Here is a 24,076-nt window from a genome sequence, read left to right as displayed (position 1 = left end):
AGCACAGGGCTTAAGCTTAAAGCGAGGGTGTTCTGCGTCACAGGAGGGTGTGGCCACAGAAACCAGGGCTGGAAGTAGGCATGCCCTGGATAGCCTGCAACATGGCATATGGGCACCAGTGCATGTGCCCATCAAAAGTGCCCTGACTGCCTAAACTTCGGGCAGGATGAGGGTCCTGAAACTAAAATCAGAGTCATAACGAAGTCAAAAAAAAAACAGGAGGCAGGAAGGAGTGCGGGGGGCTGAGCCCCAAAGCCCAAATTAATGAACTGCCCATGCGTGAAAGCAGACGTCGTGTTTGAGACTCTGCATTTCTTTTATTAATAGTGCGCGGCTGAGGGGCTGTTCATTGGCCTTTGAGATAGTATTCATCTAAATCGCAGCGCCCCTGTGCTCTGCAATTAACATGAATACTATCTCAAAGGGCCACATTCAGCCCGCAGCCGCGCACTATTAATAAAAGGAATGCAGCAAATCTGAAACATGACATGTGCTTCATAGCTGCCAAGGTTTCAGATTGGCATGTGTGAGATACAAGGTTTCCCATCTAAACTGAATAAAAATAATACCTTAGTGCAGTACTATTCCATGCAGGTCCTGCTAGATTTACAGATAATTGTTATAGAGTGAGTGTTAATCGAAATAATTCACATTGCCAGTGGTTAACTTGAAAACAGACATTGTTGCCCTAGAGAGGCTTTGGCTAGCATCTGTTTGTGAATATCAGGATTATGATGTAGTGGAGTTTTGACTATAGGACATGCCACCTCTACCATACTAGTACGTCCCCACACAAATTTAAGAAAATTGTGGAAATAATTTCAAGACCTCTTCTTTTGGAACACTGTCACTTGACTTCATACTGGAATGGATACGTAGCGCCCTTGAAGGAGGGTTCCAGGCACAGCTACACAAAATTCCTGACATAGGCATTTTCTTGACCAATTTGTCAAGCTTCTACAGTTTTGCAGTGAGTATCTCAATAGTCACTCCAGTCAACTTCCAGGAAAGAACTCACAAACTCAGCCGTCAATATCAACGAGTCCATGGTAAAAGAGCCTACATGCCCTTCACAACTGACAACATACAATACCACCTTTCTGGCCTTCACACATCTCACCAAACATCTATCATGTTCAGTAGCATATTTCTCAATCTACAACTAGCCTGGTATCATAGAGGCCTTCCAGAAGGCTGTCTCATATTCCACCTTGATACATGATTAAGCCTATATGTTTGAAACTAAATGGAGAGCCAATACTAACCGCAGGAACAACACAGAGTGCCAAGAAGGTGATCTACCTGTTACAACAAAAAAATATAAACTAGCTATCACACCGCAAAAATTGTTTTACTGAAAACATGTCAACAATAATTCAGGGAACTTTTAGCAGCTCTAAAATACACCTCTGTGGACATAATAATCTGCCCTACTTAGACACATTGGGCCCGATTCACAGAACTAACTTAAGACAAAATCCTAAACTTACTACTTTTGGTATTCACAGAAGGCATTTAGTAGCAGTAAAGTTAGGATTTTGTCCTGAGTCTGTCCTAAGTCTGTCCTAAGTCAAACTTAAGTCAAACCTAACTTTACTACTACTAAATGCCTTCTGTGAATACCAAAAGTAGAAGGACAGACTTAGGACAGACTTAGGACAGACTTAGGACAAAATCCTAACTTTACTACTACTAAATGCCCTCTGTGAATACCAAAAGTAGTACATTTAGGATTTTGTCTTAAGTTAGGTGTATGAATCGTGCCCTATGTGACCAAGTGCTCGAGTTGAGGATCTTTAGTAAAATCTTACTATGGTACCACCATTGGAGTCCTGTGCTTTTCTAAACCCAAAGTGTACTTGCTTGTGTAACCAATTCATGTCATGGCATGTGTATCTAAATTGAAAACCTGTGTTAAGACTCTTCATGTGGCGCTGCATGTGTGGAAATGCACCATCTTTTCACTTTTTTAAGCAAAACTTTGGAGTGATATTTGGCCCTGCATCCACACGCGCGGTTTGGTTCCTGGCGCAGATAGCCTTGGTTGAAGCGCACAGAGCCCTTACACTGCCGCACACAAAGGAAATAAATTAGAGGTAACATTGATGGTAACACTTGCAAAATAGGCACAACTCCACTGTCAGTCCTTCTATCTAGATCGCTGACCTGAGAGCGTAATAATGATAAGTTGAAATGGTCAGGCTCTACTGGGGAACAACTCCTCCGCTCTTGCTCAACCGGACAACCCTCAAGTTGTACGTGGAAAGGGGCTATGGAGATCGTCGGGACCGTACTAAAACTATTCAGTACTGGCTTGGGAGGTGAAGGAATGAGTCAATCAATCTGTGAGAGTGATGAGGTCGGGGAAACCAGGGGTGCTTTGCTCACACTTGCATTTGGGTTGGTGGGGACAGTCAGCCACATCCTAATCTTTGTTGGTGTGTAGTAATGAGATCTTGCTTCTAAGGCAATTAGATTGTGCACTATTTGGTTGGAAGTTAATGTTAGTTCAATTGCATCCACTGGGCTGTGAGCCACGATACACCTCTTGGCACAGATGATATCCTCCCTTATTATGGCTCTATACCCCCTGGTGTGTCTCAGCCAATGTATGGCTTTATTTTTCAGGACATCCCTGCTCTCTAATGCAGAGAGGATCGGCTTTAGGAACATTAGTCAGAAAAATTGGAATTGGTGGGAGAATACCTTGCTTGTGATTGGATACCTTTGTTACCTGTAGTGACTCAGGGGCTTTGTGGTATATGAATGCCCTGCTGGGGTTCTGGGAAGCTAATCTTGAAGATGTACTAAGTGCTACCCTGTCCCGTGCTGCTGCCACTTTTTCCTTGCCTTGCACTTCAAAGGGTCTATATTGCCCAGGTGAGGCACTAATGGTTACCCTGTTTTGGTTCTCAATTAAAGCATTCTGCCTCTCAACAGGACTAGCCTGAGTGAGAAGAACACTTGGTAGAACTGCTGGCATTGAATGTACTTCGTTGGTGTTATCTATTCTTTGATAAAGTTTGAGAACTAGGGGGGTTAGGGCCTCTACACTATTTTTTAATGATGCTATTTCAATCAGGAGGTCAGAGATCAAAGGTGTACTACCACTACTCACAACTCCTACTTTCTGCACAATGTCTGGACTAGTGGCAGTGGACAGCATGGGTGCGTGAGTGGGGACAACATGATGCATATCTATATATGAGTCCTCAGCAGTTGCAGCTAGGGCAGCAACACGATTGGACAGTGGGAACTCTTCCAATTCGCTATTGGCAGTTGGGCAGGAAGGACCATCCGTATCCAGCACACTGGATGTAATCATGTTATGCTCATCTGCAACTGCAGACGATTTAGATTTCTTAGAAGCAAGTTTAAATAGATTTGTGATGTTTCCATAACCAGCTGTGGCAGGGAGGGATTTAGCAGGAGGGATTCCAGCTGATGGGGGACTAGGGGCCGGGGCGGATGGTGACAGCAATTCCTCACAATCAGTGATGATATTCTCTATACGATCTAGTATTTCCTCACCAGTCCCCCCTTCTCTCTCATCGGTTTTTGCAGTTGCCAAGGTCTGTTTTTTTAATCACTTTTTCCTAGCACCTCCCTGCGCAGGGTCAATCTCTTTCCGCTTCCCCATTGGTACAACTGATGAACAAATTTAAATATTTCCAACAAGGTAATAAATCAGCAACGTAACACAGCACTATATATTACCCCCAGAGACTGAAGGCACAATGCACAAGGTCCAAAGAATGACAATGGAGGTGTAGCTAAGCGTTCTCAAACGTTCCTCTTTTTTTTTTTGCCAAAATATGCACTGTTAAGCAGTATTAAGAATAATGGTGTAAACAGTACCTTCAGAGGAATGGATTACGGGGGGCACTCAACACCTCCAAAGGCACAATATCGGGGGGGCCAGCCCAGCCTCCTACGGGCAAGGACGGGCCCGCCCTTTGTCCCTGCGGTGTGGGGGGAGAGGCTGCACTATGTAGTGCGATGGAGGTGCCTCCCCCACACCTGCTGTAGCGGGAAGGCTTGTGACCTTTTGTGCACCTTGGGACTCATAGTCCAAGGTGGAATACAACCCCAAGGCATCTTGGGGAAACGATCCGGAGTGTAGAGGTGGTTACTCTGGGCATAAGCTACTGCCAGGGTATGACGCTGGGTGAAAGGCGCAAGCAGCAGCCGGCAAGAATGCCCCTTTCGTCGAGTCAACTGCAGAGCCTTGACCATGGATCCCCACCGATATCACGGCCTGAATGCTATCCGGTCCCCTGACCCACAGAACCACTAAGCCAGCCTGGGGACTGTCTCCAGTCTGTCCAAGTCAAAGTCCAGTCCGAGCCTTCCAAACGACTCTGGGACGTGCTTCTGCGCATTTAACAAATGAAATCCAGAGCAGGTTTAAACAAATGGGGGCAAGCCATTTAACGGCTACGAGACACGCTCCAGCGCTTTCAAAAACGACCCATGCACTCATCCCAGGCACTACCCATGCACTCATCCAATGACCCATGCATTACTCTTGCAGACATTTTTTTCACAGAGTTTTATATAGCGCAAACTTGACCCGAATCTGGTATCAGAGCGCTTTACATAACATCAGTTGCATTACATGAGGACACATTCATTTTTTGTTAGGCATGGGGAGATTAAGTGATTTGCCCAGAATCACAGGATGCTCAGCGTCATTGCCAGGACTCAAACCCCGTTCCCCAGATCTGAGGCCGACCACCCTAGCCATTAGGCCAACTCCTCTCCCACATTGTTTTATTCAGGCCCTACCGATGCACTGATATAAGCACCCAAGCATTACCCTTGCACCCATGAAGTCATTCAGGCACTACCCATGCACTCATCCAATCATCTAGACAGTACTCCTGTACTCATGCAATCACCCAGGTACTATCCATGCACTCACGCAATCACTCAGGCATTACTCTTGCACTCAACCATTCACTCTAGCAGGAACTATGCATACACACATCCAATCACTCAGGCATTAACCATGCAGGCATGCAATTACCCATGCACACTTCCCATGCACTCGTAAAATGACCCAGGCATTACCCTTCCACTCATCCTTCCACTCAGGCACTACCCTTGAACTCATCCTTCCACTCAGGCACTACCCACGCACTCATCCAATCACCAATGTACTCATTCAATAACCCAGGCAGTACCCATGCACTCATGCAATCACTTAGGTACTACCCATTCACTTGCCAAATGATGCAGGCATTACCATTGCACTCATCCTTCCACTCAGGCACTACCCATGCACTCATCCAATCACCCAGGCACTAGCCCTGCACTCATCCAATCACCCAGGCAGTACCTCTGCACTCATGCATCACCCAGACACTACCCATGCACTCATGCAATTACTCAGGTACTACTCTTGCACTCAACCATTAACTCAAGCACTACCCATGCACTCATCCATTCTTTCAGGCACAACCCATGCACTCATCCAATCACCAAAGCACTGCCCCTGCACTCATCCAATCACCCAGGAACTACTTTTGCACTCATCCATTTACTCAGGCACTACTCATGCACAAAACAAATCACCCAAGCACTACTCTTTCACTCATTCATTCATGCATTACACATGCAATCATCCATTCACAGAGGCACTACCGATGCACTGATCCAATCACCCTGACACTACCCATGCACCCATCCAATGATGCACACACTACCCTTGCACTCATGCAATTAATCAGGTAGTACCCCTGAGCTCATATATTCACTCAGGCAGTATCCTTACACTCATTAATTCAATGAGATAGTACCCATGCACTAATTCAATCATCCAGGCACCATTCTTACATTCATCACACACACATTTATGCAAGCCTTCACTTTCACGACATACAATTTTTCTAATTTTAACCAGTATAGGTGGTTTCATGAGTACCTTTTTTTTGTAACAATTTTGAGTTTTTTTGGTATTTTATGATTTTTTTGGGGGTGTTTTTGAATTTTTTAAACCAAAAAAAAGTGAAATAGTCCAACTATCGTGTTTCATAAGAACAAAGAAACACAAGGTAGAACCCCCCCCCCCCCAAAAAAAAAATTAGCACTTGTGTGCTTTCAGAAGATTGATAATAGGGTCAAGAGAGAGTTCCCTAATGCAAAGAGTTGTTAGGCATTTTCAGAAGTGAATTCCTGCATCTGCAAGTTTGGGAAAGATCTGGGGTTGTGAAGTGGTGAGTACATTACCAGCTGAGGTAGATGTTTGTCTACCATCATCAGCTCTAGCTTGGTGGTCCCTCTTCTCCCGTTGCATTATTTCTCGTGCAAGATGAGTTGGGTAATTGATTTCCAAGTGTTTTTTCATTGAAGAAGGGCTACACGAATATTTTTTTTTCAGATCCTCTGGAGAGGACTTTGTGCCAGATGCTGTAGGTCACCTCCCTTAAATTCACCTTTTTCTTCCCTTCTTGCACAGTGAAAAAAGCCCATATACAATACTTTCTTTCTGCCTCTTCACTGACTTTTCCACCTCATCCATCTCCTCCTGCTGCTCTTCTTCAGGAAAAGCTGATGCCATTGTTCAATCCAAAATAGTTTGAACACCAAATAAAATGAACAATTTACAGAGCCTACAAAAAAGTAGTCTAACAAGCAGACACACCCAAAATGAAAAGACTAGAACAGGTGTTGGATCCACCCTCTAAGAGAATGAAAAGTTTTTTAAGCAATAAAAAGCTTTATCTCCATGTCACATGGATTCGCGTACGGGAAGCGATTCCATCGCGTATACGTCGCAAACCCGTAAAATGTACTAAATTTAATTCAAAAGTATAAATTGATATTTGGATATTGTGTTTGAAACTATTTTAATGGAAAGTCTTTAAACAAAAGAGATATTTATACTTGCAACCATACTTTTTTTTAAAATTAGACCGGAGTCGCGACCCCTTCGCGATTCCGGAAATACATGCACGCAGGATATGCGACTCCTACGCGACTGGTGCTGCGTACATAAAACATTTGTTTTAAAGATCTTAAAAATATTTTACAACCACAGTAATACTAATTTTTGGGATTCAATAATAAACCTCTTTGTTTAAAAAATATATTATTTCAGTATAAATAGGTATTTTAGACCTACATCCTTGTAACTGATTTGTGCACCGAACACGAAAATCCGCAGCTGGTGTGCGATACCATGGCATCCTCAAAAATCTGGTTAAAACATTTCAAAACAAATTTATAACTTCTATATTACTATTTTTTTGCACTCAGTAATAAACCTCTTCCTGAAAACAAAATATTAATTTGTTCTAAATATGTCTTTTAGACTAATATTCGTATACCGGGTCCGCGCACCCACCGTGTAGGTTCGCAATTGGTGTGCGACCCTTTTTTGTAAACAAAATCAGAAAGAAGATATTTATCATAGTGAGACAACAGAACATCTTTAGCAAAAAACCTTAATTTAGCAAAAAAACAGTAAAATGAATTACCGTAAAATATTAAACACACATTTTCTTTTTCTATTCATAATTCTGTCATATAATATCACACTGTATAAAATTAGGAACAACATTACAATTTCATTACATTTTTAAACATTCAAATAAATAACACTATAAATCATTAATCAGCTAAATTATATATTTTAAAAAGTTATTATAATTATTTTAAAAGTTTTTTAAAATACCAAGCAAATCCCTCCCAAAAATAGTTACAAACATCTTTTAAAAAATAAAATTGTTTTAAAAGCCTTAGAAATTCACTGAAAAAAAACAGAGGTTTCAGGGACGTTATAGTTAGGAATTATCTTTTGAAAAACCTTAGATATTATCTGAAAAAAACCACAGGTTTCAGGGACATTATAGTGAGGCTAACATTTCAGTCGTACAAAACCAGAGAAAATCAGCTGTTATAGTTAGCTGAGATAACTATAACTTCAATACACCTTGGTGTATATACATATAACATTCTTAAACTTATTAGAAACACACATTCGCTGGATGATGTCATTTGAGATGTCATGAGTGATGTCACTGACCATGTCATGAGTGATGTAATACGTGACGTCATCACCAGTGCATTGCGGGCGCGCGAGTTATAGTTAGCTCAACTAACTATAACGGGCGAATTTCTCTGGTTTTATATGAGTCAAATGTCCAAGTAACTATAACATCCCTGAAACCTATGGTTTTTTCAGTGAATTTCTAAGGTTTTTTAAATGCTAATTTCTAACTATAACGTGCCTGAAACCTATGGTTTTTTCAGTGAATTTCTAAGGATTTTTTTTTTTTAATTTATTTTATTTTTGAATATTTTGCACAGGGAAATCAAGAGAAACATTATTACACTGAGAAGAAAATTAATCATAAAAAACACAGGAAAGGAGCTAAATAATCACTGCAAATTCCAAATTACAAAAACAGCATTAAATCCCAAAATACAAAATATAAAACACAAAGTTATAACTTCATCATTACATCTCATCAGTTTCCCAGATCGGGCCCCATACCCGAAGACCTCTTCTTTTGGCCCTTTTCCCTTTACATTTATAAAGTGCCTTCTCTAAGTTAAAAACATGATGAAGTCTTGCATACCATTCATGAAATGTGGGTGAATCTGCATCCTTCCAATGAGTCGCAATAATTATACGAAAAATGGCAGAAACCATAAAGCAAAAATAGACTTGGGAAGGATCCAAACATAGGCTAGCGTCAATCCCTGTCAAAATCAGAGTAGGAGTTAATCGTGCTAAACCACCAGTGATTTGATTAAGAAATTCCTCTATCTTTAATTTCAAATTATCCAGTTGATTTCACCCGCTGAACATATGAATCATATCTGCCGGACCTTCCTTACATCTAGGACACCAATCGGTTTCCCTTTTCCCCCAACTAAAAAGTTTGGCAGGAGTATAATAAAGCCTAAACACAGTTTTAAAGTGTTGAGCTTTAAGATTAGCTGCTAGAAATATTTTCTTTGACAAATACAAGGACCGACAGATATCGACTTCAGGATCCCCAAGCAAGCCTGCCCAAACAGATTCGGTGCTAGCAATAGCATCCTTATTGGCATTCAACAAAATTAGGTATAAGTCCTTTACCCATGGCTGCCTATGTCCAAGCCAATCAAGTATCGGAATATTATCAAGTCCAGTTATTTGAGCCATTGCAATTTTGATAATCTCCCTAAATTGTAAATATTTAAAGAATGTCTTGGTATCCAACCCAAATTGAGTTTGAAGCTCTTCAAAGGCTTTTAGTTCAGACTGCACAAATAGATCACCAATTACATTAATGCCAGCCTGTTCCCAAGTTTTCCCAAGATTATCATAAAATAAAGATGGGAACATAGACGATCCCCAAATAGCATGATATCTATGCAGCTTGGGAATCCTCAGCAGTTTACTAATTTTATTCCAGACATTCCAGGCGGTTCTAACAATTTTGAATCGTGTTCTTTTGTAATAACTACCATCTAATTGCCTTAATAAAACACCCGGTGCATGATCCCCTAAAGCCAACTCATAAATAGAAGGAGGGGAATCACTGCTATCAATCGTCAATGAGATTCCTACACGGTTTTTTGGGTGAAACAAAACAATCATTTGCTGCAGCATCACAGCCCAAAAATAATATAACATATGTGGGATAGCTAGCCCGCCACGATTTTGAGGCAGAGTCATGAATTTTATTGATCTCCTGATCTTTTTATAACCCCATATAAACTGGGAGAATATCCCATCAATTTTTATAAAAAACTTTTTAGGGGGTTCAATTGGGATGCATCTGAAAAGATAAAAAATGTTGGGAAACATCGTCATTTTAATAGTGTTGGCCCGTCCAATGATAGAGATGTTTAATTTATCTATACGCTTTAAATCTGTGCTAATCTTAGTTAGTAGCTGTGTCAGATTAATATCCCAGATTGTTGCAATCTCTGCGCTTATATTTATCCCTAGATAAATAGTCTCCAGAGACCTCCGAGCATCCTTAAACAAGGTATTGCTAGAGCAGACGATCTTAGTTTTAGCTGTATTTAGCCTGTAACCAGACTGGCGACCAAATTCTAATGCCTGAGCCTCTATACGGACCAATGCAGCCTGAGGGTCAGAGGTAACTATGGCGATGTCACCCGCATAGGCTAAAACTTTAGTACTAAATCCCCTAACCACTATAGGTTGGATAGCCTGATCATTAAGCAAAGCTCTAATCAACGGATCTATATATAAAGCGAACAGAATCGGGGAGCAAGGGCAGCCCTGTCTAGTGCCCCGTGAGATCTTGATCCTCCCGGATTCCATCCCCATCATTTGTATTTTGGCATATGGTTGCATATACATGGCCTTTATAGCCGTCAGAATAGAAGGGCCAAAACCATTACTACTTAAGGTCTGCCATAAAAAATCCCACTCCACCTGATCAAAGGCTTTCTGAGCATCTAGCAATATCAGAGACATTTGACCCCCGATCTGTTCAGTGATATCAAATAGAGAGATCACCCGACGCACATGATCAGTTGCCCCCCGAGCAGGAATAAATCCATGCTGCCATGGGCTAACTAGGGAAGCTATTATTTTTGACAATCTGTTGGCTATGATTTTAGAATATATTTTCTCGTCAGTATTTATCAAGGAGATTGGTCTGTATGAGGCCGGATCCCAAGGCGGTTTCCCTTTTTTCAAAAAGACAATTAGATTAGTATCCTTCCAAGAATGGGGCGTGGTGCCATGATATTGTACTGCTAAAAACAAGTCCAGTAACAAATGTGCTACTTCCGGCTGTAAAGCTTTATAAATTTCTACCGGGATTGCATCAGGACCTGCAGCCTTGCCCGATGCCATGGACTGTAATGCCTCGTTGACTTCAGCCTGTGTAAATTCTTTTTCTAATTCCTGTATAACTATAGGGAGGGGGGTAATTGAACGCTGCCCTATTGCTATTTGAGGATCAGTCTGAGATTTATAGACCTCACCATAAAATTCGGCAAAAACCTGAAGAATATCCTGGGGATCAGTTGCTATACTCCCATTCCGCCGTTTAATCTCCGGGATATTATTAGCGGCCGACCTCTGTTTCAGTTTTAATGCTAGATGTCTTCCGGTCTTTTCCCCATATTCATAATTATCCCTAACACGAGTTTGATATATTTTAGCGTTCCTATTGTTATATATACCATTTAGTTTGGCTTTAACCCTTATAACTTCTAGTTCGATTACCTTCGCTGCATTCTTTTGTTTACTTTCAATAGTTTGAAGATGTACTACCGCATTCGTAAAGAGTTCAGTCATGAGTTTTCGCACAGTCATCCTATGCTCTGCCGTAAGATGTCCAGCGAAGCTAATGATTTCCCCCCTTAGGCAAGCTTTAAAAGTATCCCAGACGACTTCCCTCGATGCGCTATACCGATTAGCATCAAAGAATTGCTTGGTCCATCCCCTAAGATGATCAAGAAAGCCTTCTGTTACCAAAAGTTTCCTATCAAAGGACCATTTGCTAGGGCGATTCAGATGTTCCGGAAGGTCTAGCTCAAGTATCAAAGGGTTATGGTCTGATAGGATCTTTGGAAGCTTACGTATATTAGCGCGATCTATAAGGGAGGTAGATATAAAAAAATAATCTAGCCTAACATATTTCTGATGGGGACAGGAAAAGTAGGTATAGCCAGCATCACCTACTACTTTACGAGTACACACATCAACTAGTCCATGGCTCGCTGCTAAGGCTTTAAGGGCCTTAAATACCCGCGGTTTCCTCCCATCATAGCTTACCAAAGATATATCCGATAAGCCTAGATGGATATTAAAATCCCCACAGATTATAAGTGGAGAGGGCCAGGCTGTTAACTCAAGCTCCAACTTAACCCATAGGTCAGAATCATCAAAATTGGAGCCATAGATGGTACATATGGTGACTCTACAAGATAAATAAGCTATAGCCCATCGCCCCCACTTATCTGATAGGGTTTGCTCCACTTCAGGCATCCGAGTGGAGGTGTGGATAGCCACTCCTCTTGTGGTAGTAGTCTGTGAGGAACAGATCGTCTGCTTATATCCAGGAATATTATTTAGGCTTTTCTTCTGGAAAGGAATATGGGTTTCCTGTTGACAAATGACGTCCACCCCCCATGAGCGAATAACTTCTGCGGATCTATGCCACTTACCAGCATCATTAAGCCCCTCTATATTCAAAGAACAGATTCTCAGCTTACCCATCGAAGTAATTTTTATTGCAATGCAGTGACATTATAGTGAGGCTAACATTTCAGTCGTACAAAACCAGAGAAAATCAGCTGTTATAGTTAGCTGAGATAACTATAACTTCAATACACCTTGGTGTATATACATATAACATTCTTAAACTTATTAGAAACACAAATTCGCTGGATGATGTCATGAGTGATGTCACTGACCATGTCATGAGTGATGTAATACGTGACGTCATCACCAGTGCATTGCGGGCGCGCGAGTTATAGTTAGCTCAACTAACTATAACGGGCGAATTTCTCTGGTTTTATATGAGTCAAATGTCCAAGTAACTATAACGTCCCTGAAACCTATGGTTTTTTCAGTGAATTTCTAAGGTTTTTTAAATGCTAATTTCTAACTATAACGTGCCTGAAACCTATGGTTTTTTCAGTGAATTTCTAAGGATTTTTAAATGCTAATTTCTAACTATAACGTCCCTGAAACCTATGGTTTTTTCAGTGAATTTCTAAGGTTTTTTAAATGCTAATTTCTAACTATAACGTGCCTGAAACCTATTTTATTTTCAGTGAATTTCAATGTTTTTTTTAAGCTAACTTCTAATTATAATGTTCATTTAACCTATAGTTGTTTCCAACATCAAAGAAGAACAACACCTACTGCCACAACCCTCAGGACCTCCCCCCGTACAACCCCTCTCCCTACTACCACCAAGGCAGTGCAGAACAGGACAGCGAACCCTCCAAAAACGGCATGGTCCCTTAGTCATATAATAGCTCAATGTTGGGAAATGTGGCAATCGTTTTTTCAGTAAATTTGATTTTTTTTTTTTAAATACTAATTTCTAACTTTAATCTTCCTGAGACCTATGTTTTTTTAGTGAATTTCAAAGGTTATTTAAATACTAATTTCTAATTATAATGTTCATAAAAAATGTTTTTCTCATTAATTTGTTTTTAAAATGTGATATTTTGTAACTTTAACATCTTAAAAATAGTTTATTATTTAATGCCTTCTTGTTGTTTAAATATTAAACAACTACATACAGTATGAAAGGGACCCCAGCTCAGAGACACATCTGAAGACCAACACATGTCATAGACCTAGTGATCAAGCAGCTCCGACACCCAATAACGCCACAACACCCACCACCACGCCAGGACCCGCCCCTCTACCACCGAGGCAGCGTAAAACAAGACAGCGAACTTTCTGAAAACGGCATGGCCCCTCAGCCACACAATAGCTGAATATTGGGACAGGTGTGAACAAACTATGAGGTCCATTAGGATGACGGGCGGAAAAGCACCCTGACCGCCATGGTAGCGGGAGAAGACCGCCGCCATGACCGCGGGAAAACTGCCAGTCCAATTATTATGCTCCGCAGTGGAAATCTGAGCGCTGGGGTCGGATAGCGGCGGTTAACATTGTGGCGGTCGGTGCTGCCAGCAGCTCCGCCGCAATGTCCAAACAAGCTTGTCCTGCATGTCCCTGCACTGTGTTTCAGGCACTGCACAGTGCCTGTAACCCCAGTGCACCCACACCCCCCCCCAACACATTGGGGGTCCGCAATGGACCCCCGGAGACCTTCTCCACATGCCTTTCCATGGCGGTTCCACCGCTGCGGAAAGCTGGCTACCGCCGACATCATAATTGTGCTGGTGGTGCTTGGCCCTGATCCGCCACAATTGTAGCGGTCCAGCTCCGCATGCCAGGCAAGCGGGAGGACTGCAACCGGCGGAAAAGTGGCGGGCGGGAAATCACACCGCTGCGGTCACGACCGTAACGCTAATCAGACCGGCGGTGTTCAGGGCTTCGATGGCGGGTGGATGTCCGCCGCCGGTCAGGCGTTTGCAACCGCCCGGCGGATGACATCCGCCCTCCATCCTAATGGACCCCTATATGTGAAGGAAGCAATTCACCCATAAATAACAATGCACACAATGCAAAGTGTAGCGGTGATGTGCTGGACACATCTCAGTATGCAGAACACACACCTCTCCATCTGGGCCAATACTACTGGTGCTTGTAGTGTTGTGGACAGTGGACCCAACCATGTTACGTCAAACACTAGGGATGATCTCAGTCATGTAGCTGTATCGTCCCCCCTGTAAGCATAAGCGTAACCAGAGTGGGCTGGTCCGACGTATGCCACTTCAGCGTAGGAGTGTGAATAAATAGGCCGGGGGTCTGGGCGTGGTTCACTTGTGAACTGTGAAGACCAATGACTGTGCCAGAGCAGCGGGCCTCACCCTGCCACGAGGCTGCTGCCATGACCGCAGTTCTCCTCGAAACAGGCCCCCTGCGAACCCAGCGGCACAGCACCGCAGACTTATGTCTGTACAGACTACTGCCTTCGATCTACACTGCGGACAGCAGGCATCACAATTCAGATGGAGTAGCGATTGCAGATGACGCAGTCTAGTATGCACAATACATTCCCCCCAGTATGGCCCTCTCGGACCATGCATCATGCCAGGGTGCGCACACGCTGAGCGCCAAAGGTACCACTAACTCAGTGCACCATAAGTCATCGCCACATGGCCTTATTGAGGCAGAATTCAATAGACAAAAGACATTGATCCGATTGTGGCCCTCCCGGACCACGCAGCATCGCAGGATACGTACACGCTAAGAGCCAAACGTACTGCTAACTCAGTGCACCATAAGTCATCGCCACATGGCCAAATTGAGCCAGAATCCAATAGACAAAAGACATTGGTCTGAGTACGGCCCTCCCAGACCACGCATCATCACAGGGTAAGTACAGAGAGCCAAAGGTGCTACAAACTCAGTGCACCATAAGTCATCGCAAGGAAGAGTGAACAGTTTTATGTCTGCAGTGAGGCATAATATCACTCGAAAATCACCCAAAAATACTTAGAATATAAAAAGAACACAAGAATCGAAGTACATTAATGATTACAATCCAGTAATTTTGAAGATGTGGAATGCAAATATGGACATACAATATGTTGCAGATAACTCAATTACTGCTCCTCGCATACTATCCAAATAGTAGTCCATACCTGGAAAACATATGTCTATATGAAATACTGCAACATTATAGTTTTAGAAATATTGTTACAGAAAAAATAAATGAAGGGAAATATGCTGTAATTGGATCTGATGGATGTTTCTTAAAGAATGCCAAAGGAAATTTGATTAATCACAGAAAATTAAGTTGTCATACTCCAGAGGAGAGAGAGTTTTTCTATTTAGCTCTTCTGCAACTCTTCAAACCTTGGAGGACTGAAATGGAATTACTTGGAGATTTTGACTGCTATGAAGATTCTTTCAAAGCATGTAAAGACATTGCTACCAGTGAGGCCCGCCCGGACCACGCATCATCGCCGGGTTCGCACACGCTGAGTGCCTCAGGTGCCACTAACTCACTGCACCACAAGTCATCGCCACGTGGACTTATTGAGGCAGAATTCAACGCAAGCTGCAACACATGGTGCCACTAACCCTGTTCAACAGAAACCGGCAACACATGGTGCCACTAACCCTGTTCAACACAAGCCAAACGATCCCACATGTGTAACTGTGTCCTGAGTCCTGAATGGCAGTGACCCCAAATCCTTAGCAGCGACCACAGCAGCATACTCCTGTTGATCAGTTAGGCATATTTCCATATGCAAGGCCGGTGACACGTGGTGCCACTAACCCTGTTCAACACAAGCTGATCCCACATGTGGAACTGTGTCCTGAGTCCTGAATGGCAGTGACCCCAAGTCCGTGGCAGTGACAACAGCAGCATAATCCCTGTGATCAGTTAGGCATATTTCCATATGCAAGGCTGGCGACACATGGTGCCACTAACCCTGTTCAACACAAGCCGATCCCACATGTGGAACTGTATCCGGAATCCTGAATGGAAGTGACCCCAACTTCGTGGCAGCAACCACAACACCAGACTCCCTGCGATTAGTGATGCGTATTTGCATATGGAAGCCCAGCGACACGTGGTGCCACTGAACCTAAACTACGCAGGCCGGTGGGGCCACCAACCTATGCATGTGGCTGTGGGCCCTTGCTCACTGCTACCTCTGGCCTACACTGCGGTCAGCAGGGCTCACAATTCAGATACAGTCGCAATTGCAGATGACGCAGTAGGCAACAGACATAGCTCCCACTGCGGCCCATCTGCACCAAGCAGCATCACAGGCTCATACACTTCGACAGTGTATTCTATACATATTTCATCTTTTCATGATACACCTACACTGCGGTCAGTAGGGCTCACAATTAAAATTAAATCTTCATTCATTAATTACAGAGTCCACTAGGCAAGTAACCATCACAGGCCCAAAACCTGCATAATATCCTTTTAGTATTCTTGCTTCAAGAACTTTTTTTTATATCAGTTATAGTTTTAGTACAATCAACAAATTCATCTTCAAGTGCCAACAAACACTCAATAACACTCTACACTGCGGACAACAGAGCTTTCAATTTGAATTTTTGACATGTGGTGCCACTAACCCTGTTCAACACAAGCCGATCCAATGTGGAACTGTGTCCTGAGTCCTGAATGGCAGTGACCCCAACTTCGTGGCAGCGACCACAGCACCAGACTCCCTTTGATCAGTCAGGCATATTTCCATATGCAAGGCCAGCGACACGTGGTGCCACTAACCCTACACAAAGTGCGACACGTGGTGCCACTAACCCTGTTCAATACAAGCCGATCCCACATGTGGAACTGTGTCCTGAATGACAGTAACCCCAACTTCGTGGCAGTGACCACAGCACCAGACTCCCTTCAGTTTTATTTGTTGTTGTTTTCTTTAAATACAATATTTTGTATGTAAATCTGTACATGACAAAGAGTCTTGTTTGTCCAACCGCACAGGGATAATTCTAGGCCCAAGAAGGTTGTTGGGGGTATGTTGGTAATGTGGGAAGAGGGTGCGTTACCTGCTGATGTGAAAGGGGTATCTCTCACAGAAAGAACTCCGGTATGATTTCAGGAATGCCTCGGACAGGTGCCAGCTGACGGACTGAGTCACAAAATGGCTTTTCAATGCTTATGTAGTGTGACTTATGAACAGTTCGCACCTAGGCTCGCAGAGGGACAACTGCGGCCCGTGGACTCACAGACGCAGTACTACGAGCCGTTCGCTCCCAAAGGAACAGCAGCATAGTAGTTTGCAGAGGTACAGGCACAGCAGCGTACTAGCTCGCAAAGGTAGAGAGATGCGACCCGACGGACTGGCTTCTAACGCCATAGCTGCGAAGTGGTGATGTTGGGAAGAGGGAGCGTGAAAGGGTTATCTCGTACAGACACAGCTCCGGTATATTAAATTGCCCCCGGGACCTTTATTTTTATATTTTCACTCGAAGCAAGAAAGCGCACTTTCTGGACCATGACCTTTCTCCCTACCAAACTTGGCGTAATTCTGTTCAGCAGTTTGACCTGTAGCCTTGTCTCAAGTTTCCTATGGAAAATCCATTGAGAAAACACGTTTTCACCCCCCCACATAGCTACCTGATGCACGCGTACTCACTGTTGGTGTGCAGGTCAGTGCTCTAGTTGTCAACATGTCACGGCCACTCACTGAGGGCAGGTTTACACACACAGCACACCCATCCGGCACATACGTCGCAGACAATGTGACCACGCAAATATAATACATCGACAATGTCACATCCTTTATTGCCGGTGGTGACTGGATGGAGGACGCTCCACGGGTCTCAATCATAAAGAGTCCATGAAAAGTTGCGCAGAGGGTTAGTCGCACCCTGAGCTGTATGGCCGTCAGGGGCCTACAACAACATGGCGCGGACTTGACTTGCACAGGGTTAGTGCCACCCAAAACTGATGTGGCCGGCAGGGGCCTACCACCAAGTGGCACGGACTTGAGTTACACAGGGTTAGTCGCACCCTAAGTTGTATGGCCATCAGCGACCTACCACCACCTGGCACTGACTTGCGTTGCACAGGGTTAGCGGCACCCAAAGCTGATGTGGTCTCCGCCATTGATGACTCAGGACTCAGCGACATATGTGGGATCTGCCAGGCCGCAGAGAAGCTGATGGGGTCTCTGCCATTCATGACTCAGGACTCAGCGACATCTGTGAGATCTGCCGGGCCGCGGAGCTTTGACGGGCACATGGAGTGCCCACTGGTACACACTCCGGTGGCAGCAGGTAATTATGTTGTCATGGATGCGCAGGGATGGCAGTATCTCTCTCTCGCTCTCGCTTCCCTCTCTTCACCCTCTCTCTCACTCTCTTCCTTCCTTTCCTTCTCTTTCTCTATCTCCCTTGTCCCTTTCTCACTCCCTTTCTTTCCTACCCTCTCTTTTTCTCTCTGGCTTTTTTTCCTTCTCTGTGTCTCGCTCCTTTGATATGCGCATTACACACGTCCTTATTTTGTGCTTTATTTTCCAGGGTGTGTCGTCGACATTTATGATCCCGACAGGAGTCTTCCGCCTTGTTGTTTTGTGTAATTTACTTTATCCTTTATATATACGTTTACGAAAAAATAAAGTTTGGAAAAAAATAAAAAAATTCAATAAAGTTTTTGGTTGTTAGTTAAGTGCTGTGTGACTCTTTCTCATTCTTATTACTGTTATTTGGTGGTGTCCACCATGGTGTTTGGGGCAGTTATCGCAGGAATACTGGCGATGTCTGGAGTTTGCACCAGCTTCTAAATAGTGTGTTATATTTATGTCAACTGTAGTTGCATTAAAGTGCTGATAATGAGATGCAGAGTAGGCATTCCCGTGCAAAAACACACGAGGTGCACCTTTGCGATTTACTCTAAATACTAAAATCCTGTATTGAATTGCACTGTGGTAGTGGGTGCATATACAGTGTACACACAAAATCAATGAAGAAATCTCATTGTATTTATATTGATTGTGAATAGTGGGTCAGGTGCTGGATCTTGACGGGATACACTGCCCAGTTCATTTATTTTTCTGTACACGAAAAAATCACATCACAACTTTCACAACGAAAGGCAAAAACTGCGATGTGAAACAAATTCCGTCGATAAGCCGCGTTAGCACCAGAGATTTTACACCTGCTTTCTGCTGGTGTTAAGCAGGACGACTGCCTGCAGCATGAAAGGGAACATAGCTAAGAGCCACACCTGAACATCCACAGGTGCCATAGAGTCAATGAGCATGATACACGGATACCCATGAGGGTATAAGACTCATTGCAACAACCCCAGGACCGCCAACGCCCCCCGAACCCGCATCTCAGCAAGTATGTCCGTGTGGTCGTTGTGTTAGCATGATAGGCATGGGCCCTGAAACATCAGTGTGCTGTCTTCAGCGGACGTTACCATGTCACCTCAGCATTGGCAGTGAGCCTGGAGATGTAGCTACGCACGCATCCTCCTGCATGCACAAGCAGCAAAGGGAACGGGGTGTCTCACACATGTCCGTGTGCAAGAAGTATGGTAAGTGTGTCTCTGTGTTCTGGTGTGGCCGCCACAAGGGCCGCAGCAGTCGATGTTGTAAAGTGGCATGCACCACCTCCAAACGGCAGTGTCACAGTGGGATTGGAATCCTGCAGAACATGCGCAAATATCCATTACAAAGGTGTGCTGTAGGCGTACACGGGATTCAACAGTGCAACGCACAAAAGTGTGGGGGCTCGTGAGAGGGAGGAGCAGCTGTTTGGCAACGTAAGACACAGTGAACCTGCCCATGTGCCACGTGCTGGGCATCTCATCCATAATGACCAGGGTCACAGACATCCCACAACACCCACGACCGGCCTTTGTACACATCCTGTATGAATGCAGCTGTAGAAGTTACTGTAAGGATCAAAGGTTCTTTGTCTGAGCTATCTTGCGCTAACACATCTGCTGCTCCGAGAAGGAACTTGCAAGTGGCCAGCCCCACCTGACAGATACGATAATATTTGCATTCGTCTCCCACACTACGCACTGCCCGATTTGAGAACAACGAGTGGACATCCCACACTCAAAAGTCCTTCGTCATAGTTAGCGTGCGTGAAATGGCCTTCACACGTTCTCCCACCACACCCTGCCCTGCACCCATTACACACAGACCCGCCTCATTGCACCAAGCTGTGCCATTTCATCCACAAGACTGGCACACGGCAAGCCAGTGCAGCTACAAGCATAGCCACTGAAGCATAGCAGGGCAGCCCGAACACATGGTCGACTCCATTCACGTCCACCCATACCTTGCACGTCTGCTGCATGTCTTGGGTGCACTGCCTTTGGCAGTGCTGCGGATCACTTACCTGCACCATATACAAGTTACCGTGTTCCAAACAAAACGTCCTCCTACTACGTATAAAACATTGCTAACACTACTTGGACAGGTGTGGCACAGTGCCCAGAGCACATGACTTCACAGCATAGGACACACAGTTTGGGCTCATGATTTAATCTCCGAGTCCAGCAGCAGCTCAATTTAGCAGCATGACACTGTAGACAATACCTCACTTAATTTCTGTATCCTGCACTTTCAGACCGGTAGGGTTCAGTAGTTCAGCGGCTTTATCCCCGAGTCCGGCAGCAGCTCACCTTACGCCCCCAGCACCATCAGACCCGAACGAGTGAGTAGTTTGCATTTTACAAATACTGAATTGATTTGATACACGCAAATTTACCTTCGCACTCCCTGTATAACACCCCCTAAGCACCATACACCAGTTACAATGTTCGAAACAAAAGTTCCTCCGAGTAGGTATAACTACATGCTGACACTACTTGCACAGATGTGGCACAGCGGCCAGAGCACATGACTTCACAGCATAGGACACACAGTTTGGACTCACGCTTTCATCCCCGAGTCCGGCAGCAGCTCAGCTTAGCAGCATGACTCTAGACAATACCTCACAAATTTTCCATACCCCAGCACTTTCAGACCAGTAGGGGTCAGTGGTTAGTCCTAGTAGTTATAAACACCTGCTGACACTACTTCCACAGGTGTGGTGCAACGGAGAGGGCACATGACTTCACAGCATAAGACACACAGTTTGGGCTCACACTTTAATCCCCTAGTCCTGCAGCAGCTCACCTCAGCAACATCAGACTCTAGGCAATACCTCACTTAATTTCCGTAGCCCTGCATTTTCAGACCGGTAGGGATGGGTAGTTCGCTTCGCACCCCTGTATAGCACACCCTAAACATCCCGCAGAGGTTACAGTGCTCATACCCTTCTCTTTCCTACTTTTTTCACCCTTTTTCCCCTTACTCGCTTCGACAGAATCACAAAATGGCTCTCTCTTCTTCATATATTATATCTACACCCCTTTTGAAACCTTACTGTCTTCCAATTATTCCGAATCGCACCACAGTTCTTAACTTAGCTCTATCATATAACACATTTCTTAAATAAATAAACAAACCACTTTATTGGCAATCTTAAAGACAGAAAGGCATAATCTGGGTTAAGAATTTTTTGCATGACGATGCTCTTATATTTTTCACAATCTTTAAAAAAACATGTATGTGTCCGAATCGCTTCCATCAATAGCAGAATCTCTCTCACCTCTTTCTACTTATCAGTATCTTTATCTTTATTAGAATCCTCACCTAAAGAATCCCTCATATACAAATAATTGTTCCCTAAATCCCTTTCTTGTTCTAAATCCAAAGTGGAACTTTTCTGGAAATCCGACCTGAACAGCTCCTGGTCTATTGAGTTCTGGGATAAAATGTGGCTTAGGCTCTACAAAGTATTCCAAAATGCTAGCACCACACAAACTTTGTTTTTTCCTTACAATAAGCTTTAAATAACTCTTTCCCTTACTGCTAAATTCTTTGTTGATATCCAAAGCCCTTTTTCCATTTTACATGCATTTCTAGACAGCATATTTGATAATACTCGCAGTACCCCTCATAAAACTTTGTTATTGGATTTAATATTGGCATTAATTTTTCAGCAAATCAATGCTAATTGGTAATGTTCTTCAAATATTTGCTATAGCGCTTGGTGGTATAATGTTTGACATCATCATAGACTTGACACAGCTTATTGATGTCTCATTCTATTTCATCAAGACATAGTGATTTGTTTTGGCTACAGCTGATGCTTTTTCCTAATAAGTGCTGTACAAGTTATTCTAATATGAGATTTATAACTGCAGAAATGTTAACCTGCCATGAAATGTTCAATTATCTGTCCTTAATCATGTATTTATTGGTTTCATCTGATTATAGAACAGTTTTTTTGTTGTCGTATGCCTAAATTTATTTGTCTTAATTTCCTTTAATACCCTAAAAACATTTATATATTTCATTTAGTTCTATAACCCCCTTCTCTGTCTCTATCTCCCCATATCACATAAAAAAAGAGCTTATGTTCCCTATGTTACACTTTTTTTGCATAATTATTTAATCTTTGTCCTTTTTCACTTCCCATCACATTGACATAATTGTTAACTTTGACAAAGATATTTTATAATATATTATTGCTGTTTATATTAATTGTTAATCAATAAAGCTTCTTAAACAAACAAAAAAAAGAAATAAATGAATGAATATGACATCATCAGATACTGAGGTGTGTACAACAGCCCTAGGGGGGGAACAACCTTTACAACGCAACTGTTACAACGCACTACACTTACAACGCATTTTTTACAACGCATAAGCCATTACAACGCACTACACTTACAACGCATGACACTACAACGCATTTTTAAAAAATACCTTTACAACGCATACCATTACAACGCCTACCATTACAACGCATAATATTACACTACACTATCCAACACTTACCCTACTGTTGCACCCCCTGGAGTTAGAATAGTAATTTTTACCCCTATACTATCCAACACTTACCCTACTGTTGCACCCCCTGGAGTTAGAATAGTAATTTTTACCCCTATACTATCCAACACTTACCCTACTGTTGCACCCCCTGGAGTTAGAATAGTAATTTTTACCCCTATACTATCCAACACTTACCCTACTGTTGCACCCCCTGGAGTTGGAATAATAATTTTTACCCCTATACTATCCAACACTTACCCTACTGTTGCACCCCCTGGAGTTAGAATAGCAATTTTTACCCCTATACTATCCAACACTTACCCTACTGTTGCACCCCCTGGAGTTAGAATAGCAATTTTTACCCCTATACTATCCAACACTTACCCTACTGTTGCACCCCCTGGAGTTAGAATAGTAATTTTTACCCCTATACTATCCAACACTTACCCTACTGTTGCACCCCCTGGAGTTAGAATAGTAATTTTTACCCCTATACTATCCAACACTTACCCTACTGTTGCACCCCCTGGAGTTAGAATAGTAATTTTTACCCCTATACTATCCAACACTTACCCTACTGTTGCACCCCCTGGAGTTAGAATAGTAATTTTTACCCCTATACTATCCAACACTTACCCTACTGCTGCACCCCCTGGAGTTAGAAAAGTAATTTTTACCCCTATACTATCCAACACTTACCCTACTGTTGCACCCCCTGGAGTTAGAAAAGTAATTTTTACCCCTATACTATCTAATACTTACCTTAAATGCAATTAAATATTATGCGTTGTAATGGTATGCGTTGTAATGGTAGTTTTTAAAAATGCGTTGTAGTGTCATGCGTTGTAAGTGTAGTGCGTTGTAATGGATTATGCGTTGTAAAAAATGCGTTGTAAGTGCATGCATTGTAAAAGTGTGCGTTGTAACGTCATACATCCCCCTAGGGATATCTGAAAATATATTAGGACAAGGGACAGACCAAAACTAAAGGTAGCAGACATAGCTGTGATTAAAAGATCTCCAAGGAGAGAGGTGGATATAAAAGCATCCTCAATAGAAGTCAATACATCAACATCAGATAACACCATTGAATAAAAAAGCAACAGGGGCAGAGGTGAATTTAATAGCGCCAGAGTTAGAGGTGAATGTGGAATGACAGGGACAA

Source organism: Triturus cristatus, chromosome 3_2 (assembly GCF_964204655.1).
Source record: "Triturus cristatus chromosome 3_2, aTriCri1.1, whole genome shotgun sequence".
NCBI lineage: Eukaryota > Metazoa > Chordata > Amphibia > Caudata > Salamandridae > Triturus > Triturus cristatus.
This window is presented reverse-complemented; position numbering follows the sequence as displayed.